The sequence below is a fragment of the Haemaphysalis longicornis genome, unplaced genomic scaffold, assembly GCF_048455015.1.
Source record: "Haemaphysalis longicornis isolate Haplotype H1 unplaced genomic scaffold, Haemaphysalis longicornis Haplotype H1 scaffold_10, whole genome shotgun sequence".
Taxonomy (NCBI): domain Eukaryota; kingdom Metazoa; phylum Arthropoda; class Arachnida; order Ixodida; family Ixodidae; genus Haemaphysalis; species Haemaphysalis longicornis.
The window spans coordinates 32238876-32252111 of NW_027526204.1; the positions used below are offsets into that span (position 1 = coordinate 32238876).

The window sequence follows — 13236 nt, forward strand, 5'->3', positions numbered from 1 at the left end:
GCGAAGACGACGAAGCACCACTCTGAGGCTCACTGCGCAAGCCTCGTGGCGCGAGCGGCCAGTGCTCCCTGGAACTCTGAGCGTTCGGCCAGGCGTACCTGCCACTCGCTCGTCAGCTGCTGACGTGTTCTTATTATATGTGTTGTTCTGTGGCCCGACGTTTTTATTTCCTCGTGTTGCCACAACCTCACTCTGTACAAGCAGTAGGGAAAGAACCATGAACTGCTTAAGAGGACCTGTTTTAGGTGCGACTCCGTGTTTGCTTGAATCTTGGCCAGCCACGATTTTCCTATATTAGGTTCTATGACTGTTCTCCGACCTTTAATTGGACTTATATTTTCTACCAGCGTACGAGTTATTGAAGCATCACATGTGTGCTTGCGTAAAGCTTTTACTAAGCAGGCTTGTGGTGGTATTAGTGGCTAGTCTTCGGAACTCGAATTGCAAAAAATGAGACCGCGCTTGAGAAGCGCGAACAAAAGCAGATGAACATATATCAAAAGGGCACAAGTTAACGAATGAACGACAAGCAGAATGTGATAATGAACTCTATTTTAAGGTTTGGCTAAGGCAGGAAATAAGTGTTACGAGTTCTCAGTTCAGATTACTGCCGCACTTTTCTTGTTTGGGTAAATTATTGGTGCTTTTAGGTGATGCTCCCCTTGCAGCTGTCGCCACATGCCTTCCTGGGGAGGTCAGCGCGGCAGCAGCTGCAGCTGGCCCATCAAATGTTTCGGGGGAAGTGCTCGCTGGCACAAGTGAGCACGTCAATTTTTTTTACCTCACTCTGTACGAGCAGTAGGGAAAGAACCATGAAGTGGTTAAGAGGAGCTGTTTTAGGTGTGACTCCGTGCTTGCTCGAATCGTGGCCAGCCACGATTCTTCGCCGAACACTAAAATTCTGAAGGCCAGAAAATGAAAAAAAAAGGAAAGAGGCATTTTTCTAAATGCAATTAAGCCAGCTAAAATAGGCGAGGACTACAGCAGCCACAAAACTAACATTGGTTATCCGACGTAATTTTATGCCTGACCTGCGCTTTTTAATGACCGTTGCAAAGTGCGCGACTGACCGACAGACAAAATCAAAGTGACGCAGGCCTGTTCCATGGTTCTTGAGCCCGCACAATCGGTTCTCTTTTGCATAGCTTTCTTCTCCGTCTCATTTTTTGTTTCTCTTCTCTCCAGCAGCCACCCGCTCCTCTGCAGAATTGCAGAACGGTCACAAGGGCAGTATGCCGATGTTCATATCTCCCGCTCAGCAGTGAATCGCAAACAAGGTTACGCTGACAGGCCGAGGCTTCTACATGTGTTTGTGCTGATCATGTCATGTGCGTCATGATTCGCATTGGCTAGCGGGAATCGCAGCAGTGGACTGCAGTACAAAGTTATTTTTATAAGGCGTGATTAGCACCTGCACTGCATTATTCTTTGCGCATTTACCAATTTTTTATATTAAGGTTTGTTGCAAATCTGTCACCCAAAGTTATACGCGTAACTGTTGTGGTTCAGGTTTTACGGCGCCCACATTTTACGACACTTTTTATAGGGTCCCAAAAAGGTTGTATAATCGGGGTCCTGCTGTAGTTTGGCCGCAATAAGTCATTTAAAATCACCACTATGTGCCCATATTTGTACTCGGCATGATCAGCCAGATGATGTTTTTAACTGCAGGTGCTCATTGACGCCCTACCTGTTAGAAGCTTATTTTTTCTAGATGTCTGTTACCAGAGATGGCACCAATTGGAGCAACACACGGGGAGTTTGCATTGCTCTGAAAGCGCAACATTAGAACGTCATAGTCACAAGCACAAAAGCACTAGAGAATGCTGTGATGACAATTTCAAATGTGGCTTTAAACGGGGTGTAATGTTCCCCCAAATGACCCATGACAGAACTGCTCACCACAGTTGAGGTTCTTAACCGTGAAATCTTGTGTGTTTTATAATAATTCTCAGAAAAATAAATTGTTCACATCAAAAGACATCAATGTAGTGGTGTGCCTCGAATTTTAAGCCTTTCCTATAATCACCTTTGGGAGTTTCATTGGCATATAACAAAATCTTTTAGCGGTCAGCAACGTGCATGTAATTTGTTCTCCATATTAACGTATGTTCTTGTTACAGGCTTGAGCTTCAAGAAAACTGAAGCTTCAAACACGCTACCGCTGTTTGCCGTCAACGATGGCAATGTAAGTAAAGAACCACATTACAAAAACATTAAGTATCCCTAGGATACAAATGATTGCAAGAAATGCAATCATTTAAAGTATGGGTGGTGAACTTTACATGGCACTTATTCACCTACGGTTTTTACTGCATGCTACGTGCTTCTATTTGTATCAGTGGAAGATAACCATGACAGAAATGAAAGACATATTAACACTAAATGAAAAGAAATAACCACAGCTGCGTCTCCAAAGCTTTTTTTTCTGTTTTGGAAATGCAGTTTTCTTCCAGGTAGCTCCTACAGAAGGCTTGTTTACAATATCTAGGTGTTAAAAATGCCAAAATGATATACAATAGAGGAAGCTCTTTATTGGGCGAAAATTATTTATGTTTTCGCATGTTTGACTCCTAATAAGTTAGAAGTATGGGCACGCTGGATAAACCAGGGTGGGATGGTAATAGTGATTGAAAAAAGGATCAAGAGGTTGGTGTAAAGTTTATTGCCGAAGCAAATTCGGTCTTGTGGTATGTCCATTACGTGGGCATTCTAGTTAACAGTAGCAAATTTTTCGGCCAGCAACTATGCTTTTTGAAAGTAAGATAAAGAAAAGTTTTGTTCTGGGTGTCCACAGCTACCCATGTTCACAAATAAAAAGACAACACTATTTTATGCCCAGGGAAAAACCAGTTGAAACACGCTAACACAAGAGGAGAGGCAAGACAAGAACAGTCAGGGGACTTGCAAAAAAATGTTATTGAAAGAACTCCCATAGATACTTATTCACCAAAACAACGCAGGCCAAATGACCACGCAAAACAACGCACCCCATCACAAAACCCAAGATTGCCACAGAACTCGCTATCTCCTTATCAGTTAATGCCACCGAAGGCTCAGTGGTGCATTTCTCTCCTCCTTTCTTGATCAAGAATGCCTCTACCAGTTGTCGCTCCTTCTTCGAAGCACCCCGCCTTACAATGAACACATTTTTCAAATCTCGACTGCACTTAAAATCGCGCACGTGCTGCACCAAGTGACTTCCTGTGCCATTAATCAGGCTCCTAGAGTGCTCGCACATGCGGTCGTTAAGACACTGGCCTGTTTGGCCGATGTATTCCTTTTTGCATGACAAGGGGATGAAATATACCACCCCTTCTGCGTATTCAGCGAATTCGGTGCAGTGCTGCATGTCAGGCACCCTCCTTCTCTCCTTGTCAATGGAAGCACACAAGCCTGCAAGCTTTCTGGGGGCAAAAAATACCAAACGTACGTGATGCCTTAGTGGTACTCTTTTCCATTTGTGTTACAAAGGATGGTAGTAAGGCATTGCTACTGTTGTCTTTCCCACATTCTCACGAGATTCAGACGCTCTAGGGGTTCTGAGGGTTTACTTTAACTTTCTCCGCAGCATTACTGCCACTGCTTGCAAAAGCTGGGTGGGAAACACGGCAGCTATCAGGGGCTCCACCGGTTGGCCGAAGCTCTGCTGTACAAAGTTGACACAGCACTTTTTCAGAGCATTGTGGAAACACATTTACACGGTTTCTAGAGTTAAGGTTCCCTTTTGGCGATGAACAGCACCTTTGCTTCATGCATGAACAGCGCTCTAAGAAAGGCATTTTGCCTTTCGACTCGGCCGACTCGAAATTTGTAAAGCCAGTGTCTTAACGACCGCGTGTGCGAGCACTCTAGGAGCCTGATTAATGGCACAGGACGTCACTTGGTGCAGCACGTGCGCGATTGCAAGTGCACTCCAGATTTGAAAAATGTGTCCATTGTAAGGCGGGGTGCTGCGAAGAAGGAGCGAGAACTGGTAGAGGCCTTTTTGATCAAGGAAGGAGGAGAGAAATTGTCACAGAATTGCGAGGTAGTTTAGGAGCCGATGTCTCGGACGGGAGGAGCGACAAACAACTCCCCCCTGGATACGAATAGAGGATGTGGTTCGGACCTTCTAACCGGCGATAGGTCCACGCCTGATTGGCCGCTGGCGTGAGGTGCGCGACAGGGCACGGGATAACATTTTCAAAATACGGCACATTTACTTTCGCCACGTACACAGGAAATCCAGAACAGGTCTACACAGAGGGTGAAAAACAACACACTGCAGTTGACACCCCGTCGGGGTCAGAGCTGCCAAGAAACCAACACAGAGCACATTGATGACAATGTATGAAACGGTACTCGCCACGAGCCCAAGAAGGAGGCGACAGTAGATGAAGGGGATAATAAAGTGTACAATAGGCGGGGTTGGAGGCTTACCCAAACTGCTAACAAAGGCCCGTGAGGAACACATACAGCATGGTGCACTGAAGGAGGCGGATAAGAAGCCCGTGCAGTCCACTTAGAGAAATACAACAGAGAAGACGAGTAGAAAGAGTCCGAAGAAGGGTGGAGAAGGGGAGAACATTTTAGCAGTGGTCCGGCTGATGGTTTCGCCGGGGTGACGGAGGCTGTCGGCCGTCTGTAGTGGGGCGCCGCTCATCACTGAAGCAATTTGGGCAAACTTCGGCCGCGCACTGTCACCTCCTTGAGGCGATCTTTAGGGGCCCGGAGCTCACCGCCGTCGTCACTCGGCCTCCCCAGCACAGGCCTCAAGGCCGACGCCGCGTCCCGGCCATCCGTCCGGCCTCCGCCTGTTCTCACTACATTCTACCCGCAAACCCCGCGCTGCACCATGCACACAGTCCCTCGGGCCGCGCGTTTTCCGGTAATCCGCGGGGTGTAGGCTTCCGTTAGCCGCGGCACTCTCGCCTACCTCTCTCCCCGAAACTCATGGCCAGCCGACCCGGGTGCGGCAATGGAGGCGAAAACACTCGTTTCTATGCTGTACGGCTCCTCTCGGCCCAAAAATGGCGAGCGGAAAAAAAAACAGTCAAGGAGGGACATGAATTTCGCGACAGAAATGCACCATTGAGCCTTTGGTGGCCGTAACTGATAAGGAGATAGCGAGTTCTGTGGCGATCTCGGGTTTTTTATGAGGTGCGTCGTTTTGCGTGGTCATTTGGCCTGCGTTGTTTTGGTGAATAAGTATTTATGAGAGTTCTTTCAATAACATTTTGTTGCAAGTCCCCTGACGGTCCTTGTCTTGCCTCTCCTCTTGTGTTAGCATGTTTTCACTAGCTTTTTCCTGAACATCAACCAACAGGCAGATTTTTACTTTACTCCACTATTTTATGTGCCTTACACAGTGCTTGTACACCACTTATAACGTACATCACGGGATCTGCAACAACCCTCACAACGAGCAGTACTGCAGCGAAAGAAAACATGTGCAAGCAAGCCAAACTGCAACCTGTCTTTTCCCATTTCAGCATTTTTTTTTGCCATCACCTAAACAAACTCAACTTAAAATCAGAGACACAGTGTTTAGTTCATCATTTTGTTTGCAGAACAGAAAAAAATATGCTGGCACTTCATTTCTCTTTTTAAACTATTCCCTGTAATGTGTTTTCAGTAGACAAGCCTTGTATACAGAAACACAATAAAAATTCAGCACGGCAATGGTATGAGCCTTGCACTGCCACAAACAAACCTTTTTTACATAAAATAACAAACAGCACTAATTTTCACCCAACCATACAAAATTGAGATGTGGCAATTGGGTTTTTCTGTGAAAAGAAATGGTTAACACCAGCCTCTTACTCAACTAAATGCATTTCAACTTACGTTTAATTTTCATTATTCACACTAAAAACAGCGCAGGGACGAGGACGGAAGAAGTGACAAACTAGGACGAGAACGGAAGAAGTGACAAACTAGGGCGCTGTTAAGTTTGTCACTTAAGTTTGTCACAGCCCCCTAGTTTGTCACTTCTACCGTCCTCGTCCCTGCGCCGTTTTTAGTGTGAATAATGTGTACCCAACTAGCCCAACGTCAAGCCTTAGTAATTTAATTTTCATATCTGTATGAGCACATCACCCCTGGCCATTTTGTGAGTGGCACTCTTTCATTGAGTAGCAATTTGCAGTTTTTACAGCCCTGCAGTGAGTTCATTTTTTGTTTTTCTGCTTATTTTCTTCCCTGTAGGTGCATTTAGGTGGTGGAATAGAGATTCCGGAGGCGAAGTTATCGTATTTTACGAAAGATAAGGACAACTTAAAAGTGACACGAAATTTGGCGTGGCATCTCTGGACTGCCAACGAAATGAAGTTGCGGTGCCTGACGGGGCAGCCTTGTCGGCGAATCAGCGAAAGTGTTGCCAAGTTACAGGCAACACCCGAAAAAGTGGGAGCTATTATGAGTGAGTGGTATTGAATGTTTCTATACTATACATATATGGCTCAAAGTGTTTAAAACAAAAGAGAGTGGAAAGAAATGCTGTTCTTTTTCCAGGTCTATAGTTTTGCATATAGTCATGTTAATATTCTATCGTATTTGTTGGAAAATTCAGGTATTGAAGTCATGAGTTTACTTAAAATTTCAAATTTTGAAGGCATATGTGATAATATCCAAATATAAAGAGTGATTTTAGGGTTGTGAAAAATAATGCCTGTAGTTTCATTCGGCAAATTTTGTATATAAAAACCCGCGTATAATACGGAACTGGGTATAATACGAGGTGTTATTCGGGGACAGCAAAATCAGAAAAAAAGTTTTTATCCGCATATAATGCGAAGTAAAGAGCACAGAAAACATTTATTTGCACTGCACTTACCGTTCAGTCATCGTCAGGTTCGCTGCCGCTGTCTCCTGAAGTCGCCTTGTCGGAAATGTCTTCCCACAGAAAGTGGTCCTCAGTGCCACCAAGGGCGTTCGAGATGCCGCATTTCTTAAAGGGGTCGTGAAAAGAAAATAAAGTCGGCGTTACTTATTTTCTATGCTCTCTACATTCCTCAAAGATAATAAATCCGAAGTATTTCAGCAGAACGTTGTTTCTACAATTTACAGTAACGGTTTGAAATTTGCATTTTTTGGCGCATCTCTACCGACCATGCGCGACGTTCGGCTGAGAGCGTAAACAACCACTGACGTCATGTTAGGTCTATTTTTGATTTAAAAAACTTCAACTTGTTTTGCAGTTTATTTTACATTGCAACAATAAGTTACAGTCAATAAAAATAGTTTACTATTTATTTATTGGAACTTACAGTTTTAGAAATATTTGATTGTAGTACGGCGCACCTTGGGTGGTCTGGGAACCATTGCAGCAGAGCGATTGTCGGCTGCTCTCGCGCGCTTTTTTCGCTGCGTCTGCTCCCTCCCTGTTCTGTGGTATGCTCACGCCCGATCATCAGTGTTCGGCCGAGCCTGCGCTCTTTTCAGTGGCACTTCACGGCCCACGATGCCGACAACGTGCATGGTGAGAGCGTGTGTCACGAAGTACGGGTCGTCTAGTGACGTTCGCTTCCATAAACTGCCCACTGACCCACACCGAAGGTCTTTGTGGCTCAAGGCGATCGATCGCAATCCTGTTGAAGTCGGCTCCAAGTATGGCCATGTATGCTCAGATCACTTTCGCTCGGAGGACTACGACACAAATCCCGACGTGCGTAGAAGCCTCGGTTTGGACCTCAAGCATTTGCGTCTCAAAGACGACGCCGTGCCGACGCAAAAGCTTGGGTACGGTGCACCACCGAGAAAGCGAAGGGCAGTTGAGGTAAGTGAATGTGCAGTGGGTGATGTGTGGCATCCGTTCCAATTGTGCGCAATCTTTGTTGTAGAACGAGTTCGACTTGCCGGACGTTGTGGACGTTGTTGTCGACAACCAGGGGACTGCTTGCCGCACTGCAGACGGTTGGACGCAGACGACGAATACAGCGGTCACAGCTTCCTGCCAGACTGATGGTGGCCGCTACGTTTAAACACAATGTAGGTCTTCTTTCCTCGCATGAGTGCGCCGTATATAGTACAGTTACGGCCGCTCGTGGTATAGTGTGCACGCGCGCGCGCGTGTGTATGTATGTGCGCGCGCACGCGCGTGTGGCGCCCACCGTTTGCCTTCGTGGTGTTGAGGTAATGCCTCAGACTTTTGAATGCAAGCTCCAGATTCAAATCCCGGTTATTCTGGACCGCTTATTTTTACAAAGGCCACTTTTTTACAATGACCACTCGTTGTATTTGTTAGTGTTTGTTATCATGATTTCTCAGCCTTATTTTACTTAGCTGGAGTCACAGGGAATATAAAGCACTGCCCTGTACTTTGGGGACTCCCGTTTTCTAATAATCACGCCTTATTACACTTATATGCAGTACTTTTAATTGAGAAGCTGAGGTTGGGTGCACTGTTTGGATCACTGTTGACACAGTGCACATCAAAACACTGTTTATAATTTGGATAATATGTAAGTAATGCATATATGCATTCAGGTATAACTGCATGATGTGGTGCGTATAAACTCAGTAACAACAATCAACAACCAAAAAACTTGGTTCTGAGTTGGCGGAAGCAAAAAATATAAAAGTGCCCATGTGTCGAGATTGTGGTGCATGTTCAAAATCCCCAGGGCATCTAAGTTCATCCACAGCTCTCTGCAACGGTGCACTCACAGCCCAAATGAAGCTGTGGTGAACCCTTTTTTTCCCCAGCATGTATGGGTGGCTATTAGCTTCCTAAAGTGAATATTTTTGTACCATGCATGCTGGTGTTACTGTTTAGTCACCCTGTACAGCAAATGGACTACCAAAGAACTTTTTGGAGCATACATATCATCAGTGCAGCTGTCGGTCAACTGTTTTCCCAAAAAAATAATTTTTTAACAAGTCATCACATGATATGAGAACTCAAGGCTATTGAATGTAGTGAGTGTTTCAGGGGGAAAACGACTGTAAACTCTGTTATAGCAGGTTTTTCTGACTGCTGCTTATTGCTATCAGATACGCAGGTGGATTTCTACGCCCGTGCCAAGAAGTCCACTCATGTTCAGACCGACCAGTGTGAGCAGGTCTCGAGGTTGACTCAGGTGGACATTGCTGACCTCACAACACCGTCATTCCATCCAACTGGTGCATCACCACCTTTGTCGGCCACATGGGACACTCCACGGTCACCGTCGCCCATCCCACCTGGCCTCGGGTGTCCCCGTTACACATCCACACCTGTGGGATCGGATGCCTCAGACTCTGACAAAGACTCTGATGAAGACTCTGACGAAGACCCTGACAAGGAGCAAGAGCTTCAAGACCCGGACTACTTCCCCTCTTTCCATGAGAGCTTTTTAGGGTAATAATCGGTGCATAGTGTGCTACCTAGGCAGTAGAGTTCTCCCTGTTTACGAACATCATTGTATAAGAAGCATAGAGAAAACACTTTAAACAGGAAACCATTCAAGGAGGTAATGATGGTTGGTTGGCAAGCAGCTTCTTGGCCTAACCACTAGGGGTGTGCATGCTTAAAAAATTCAAGAGGCAGCAAGCATTCAATTGAACAGGGGTTCAGGTGGATGCTGAAACGGTTGTGCTGTGATAATAACCGTTAAATGTGATCTATGGTGAATTTGGTGTTTCTGGAGGCAGTGTGCCTTGAATACGTTTCGTGTGCTGTTTCAGACTGGAATGCCCTACAGAAGAAGCTAGGCCTCAGAAAGAGAAAAAGTTCATTGTTTTTGAAAGCTGCCTCATGAAGCTTTTCACGACGTGCCAGAGGTGCTACGCGGCGTGCCGAAGTTTCTCTGCAATTAGGGGAACTCTGCTGCAGGTTCAGACATTGTGTCCCAATGATCACTGCCTCGTTTGGCGAAGCCAGCCATTGGTACACGGAAAGCCAGCCGGCAATCTACTCATTTCTGCAGCAATCCTGTTTGCAGGAGGAAGTCCGACAGCCACCATCAAGATGTTTAAGCACATCAAGATCTGCATGATCTCAGCTCGCACGTTTTTCAACTATCAGCGAGGCTACCTGGTACCAGCCATAAACATGGTAAACAAATATGTTACAAGATTGTGTGCCGTCGTTCTAGCAAGCAAACACCAGACACAGTCGTTGCTTGCTCCAGTGTGCTATTCACTCTTCCATTGCCTTTTTGCTCAGGTGTGGAGCCAACAAGAAGAACAGCTGTTCACTGATCTGCAAGGCCGAGACATCGATTTGGCTGGGGATGGACGGTGTGACTCACCGGGGTTCTCGGCCAAATACCTGACCTATTCCATCCATGTGGCGCAGCTCAACAAGATTGTCCACTTTGAGCAAGTGCAGGTTGGGGAGGTAAGTCACACCTTCTTAAATAGAGTGGCCTTCAATTTTAACACTGTTTTTCTTCTCCCCAAAGAACGACGAGGTCAGGACGAGCACCGCGATGGAGAAGTTTGGTTTTGTGAAGTGTCTGGAAGCAATGAAGGAGAAATCCATGAAAATTGCCTCAGTCACCACGGACCGCCATGTGCAGGTGGCAAAATACATGCGGACCCATGAGCCTGGCATTCCACACTACTACGATGGATGGCACATTTCCAAAGGTATCACAATGAAAGGCCAAAAGTAAGGCTAAGATTGCAAGTCTAGAAAAAAAGTCCACAGGCGGCACTATTGCCAGCTTCGTTATTACTGCAGTGGCAATGGTGCCAAAGGAGGCCACAATTTTGATGTTCCACCTGAGCCACAAAATCTTCAGCATTACATTACGCTCAAGCTGCACTGGATGGCACAGTGGGATCAGACTATTGCATGCTGGTGTGACTTCAGAGAGGCTGAAGTTGTAAAACCAAAATGTGTGTAAAAGATTTTGCCTTGCTGTAGGCAGTCTGTCCTTGACAAGACGGAAATCAAGTGTGTTTATTTGTTATATACTGGTCTTGATCATTGGGAAAGACTAATATTCGTTACCAGCAAAGAAAAAAACAGCCAACTTGACTTTGGGCATGATTAATCACGTTATTATTGCTCGCAATTTTTTTGGCTATTGCAAGTTGTCTAAGGCACCACAGGACTAAATCGGCCTCCCCCATTGGACTGAATAAAGTTATTGCTTCCATCTTTTTAAAAAGTAGCTATAAGCATGGCCAGAAAGAAAACTTTTGAAAGACAGAAGGACACTGCAGGCAACCAGCAAGTTGGGTTCAAGTGGAAGTCAGACCTTCCCATAGCCATTGTAATGTTGATTCGGCGCCAAAAGATGCTTTATTGGCTGAGAAATGGCTAATCAAATGTGACGATAGACCGGAAGCAAGTGAGGTAGCATTAATTTATAGTCGCACAGAAGCAACCAAATACAGCGCTACCACGTGCCAAGCAGTTTGGTCAGTTTCGGTCAAATCAGTCGTGTTCTCCTGTATCCTTAGTAGCTTGCCTTTTCACGTTGCTGCGCAGCATTTTTGTGTTCCCTTGCACCTTCCTCTGAGGTATACTTTCATCTGCCCTGCCCTCATCGTATAGGCATAAAGAAAAAACTGGCAGCCAAGGCGAAACAGGCTGGATGCAGTGACATCGAGCTGTGGATACAGCCAGCCAGCAACCACTTGTACTGGAGCGCTTCTTTAAGTGGCGGCAATAAGGAGCTGCTTGTAGACATGTGGCGAAGCCTCGTCAACCGTGTTGCCAATGTGCACTCGGGACATGAGGGGCTTTTCACTCATTGTGCCCATGAGGACCTTGGAGAGCGGCAATGGCTAAGTGCTGGTAAGTGATTTTTTAATGCAGGCTCAGAACTGCTTTTAAGGGGCCATGAAGGCAAAGGGAGTTCTGGCTCATCAAAGAGATTGCTTTGCTGCCTTAACAATGATACCAATTTTATGGCTAAGCACGAACACATAATGGAGATAATGAAAACGGATGAAGCAGTGGTGAAGAAGCTGATGAAGCTGCCACTTTGTCGTGATTTCTCTATGATGTCACTCAGTATTGCTTGTGCAATTGGCAGCTGCCGACGGAAGGCACTGCTGACAAGGATGATTGTAGTGAGGCCTCTACTTCCGTTTCATCGCATCACTTGCAGTGCACAGATGGATAGGTAATTATGCTTTGTGGGCTTGCCCATAATATGTATGTCACCCGTGACCCTACTGCATCGCTGCAACATGAACTTTGAAAGTTTCTCACTATTTCTGCCATGTTTTTTTTCGGTAAAAAAAGTCTTGCGGCTGGAATGGAGCTGAGTGAGTAACCAGAAGCTAGGCTAGTCCTAGGTTGTGCTTTGTCTTCGTGGCCCCTTTAACATACTGTGAAATTGGTCTGTGCCATCACCTACATCTGCAGCATTTTGCATTTCTTGAAAATGGCCACAGTCGGTGCTTCTTTCTACTGCGGTGGGAAAATGAAAGAGACTGTCCACTAGACTTTCTCTCACTACCGACCAGTTAGTGTGCCGGAAAAAAGTCTGCGCCGGCAAAAAATATCTGCATCCAGGTGTTGAGTCATTGTTTCTTCCAGAACATTGGCGCTACTTCTGATTCAAGCAATCCTATCAATTAGAATGTCATCGGGGAGCACAGCATGTGCTTTGATAATAGTCACACTTTGAAGGTACAGTGAAATCTCGATATAACGAACTTCAGGGGACCGTGGAAAATTGCTCGTTATTCTGAAAGGTCGTTATAGTGAAAATCGCAAAATTTAAGAAAACAAATAGTATTTCAATACCTAAAACGACCTACGTGTACAGCAGTGCATCCTTGGAGTCATTTTTCACAAAAAAGATGCACTAGTGATCATGAAACAATGCACGCTTATTTAAAGTGGTTGGCGATTTTCATCTAGCGCGAGTAGCACAAGCTTCCTAGCACGAAGGACTCAAACTCTTTTACACATTCCTGGGGAGTGAATCAGTGGCCGTGCGGTTTTTCCCCGGACATGTGCGGAGTTTTTGTATGCTGTCCAGCACATCCGCAGTCGTCGAGTGCTCGTCGTAGTCTTCGAGTGCTGCTGCGGCACCGTCAGAGGCATCGTTGTTCATGCCATCCTCGTTGCCATCTTCACTTCTTCATCTTGAACGCTCACGGTCTGGGCAATGTCCTCTGTTGTCAGCTCCGCTGATGTCCGTGAAGATCCAGCAAGCCACGTGAGCAGCGGCGGAACGTAGAAAAAGTTGGGGTGAGCGCGAATAGCGCGGCCGCGGCTTTCGGGACGGAGAAGGCTACCCATGCTTCATTTTTTCTCTTCTCCTCACCTTTTTTCACCCTCTTGCATCGGCTGCCGCATTCCGC

At 45.9% G+C, this 13236-nt stretch overlaps 1 long non-coding RNA gene across 1 annotated transcript; it reads left to right on the plus strand.

Annotated features, from left to right (window-relative positions):
- The first annotated feature begins 311 nt into the window (after positions 1–311).
- Positions 312–6382, plus strand: LOC144157683 (uncharacterized). Its single transcript, XR_013319825.1, has 3 exons — positions 312–758; positions 2124–2188; positions 6190–6382. It is a non-coding gene; the product is annotated as an uncharacterized LOC144157683 (long non-coding RNA).
- Positions 6383–13236: the final 6854 nt, after the last annotated feature.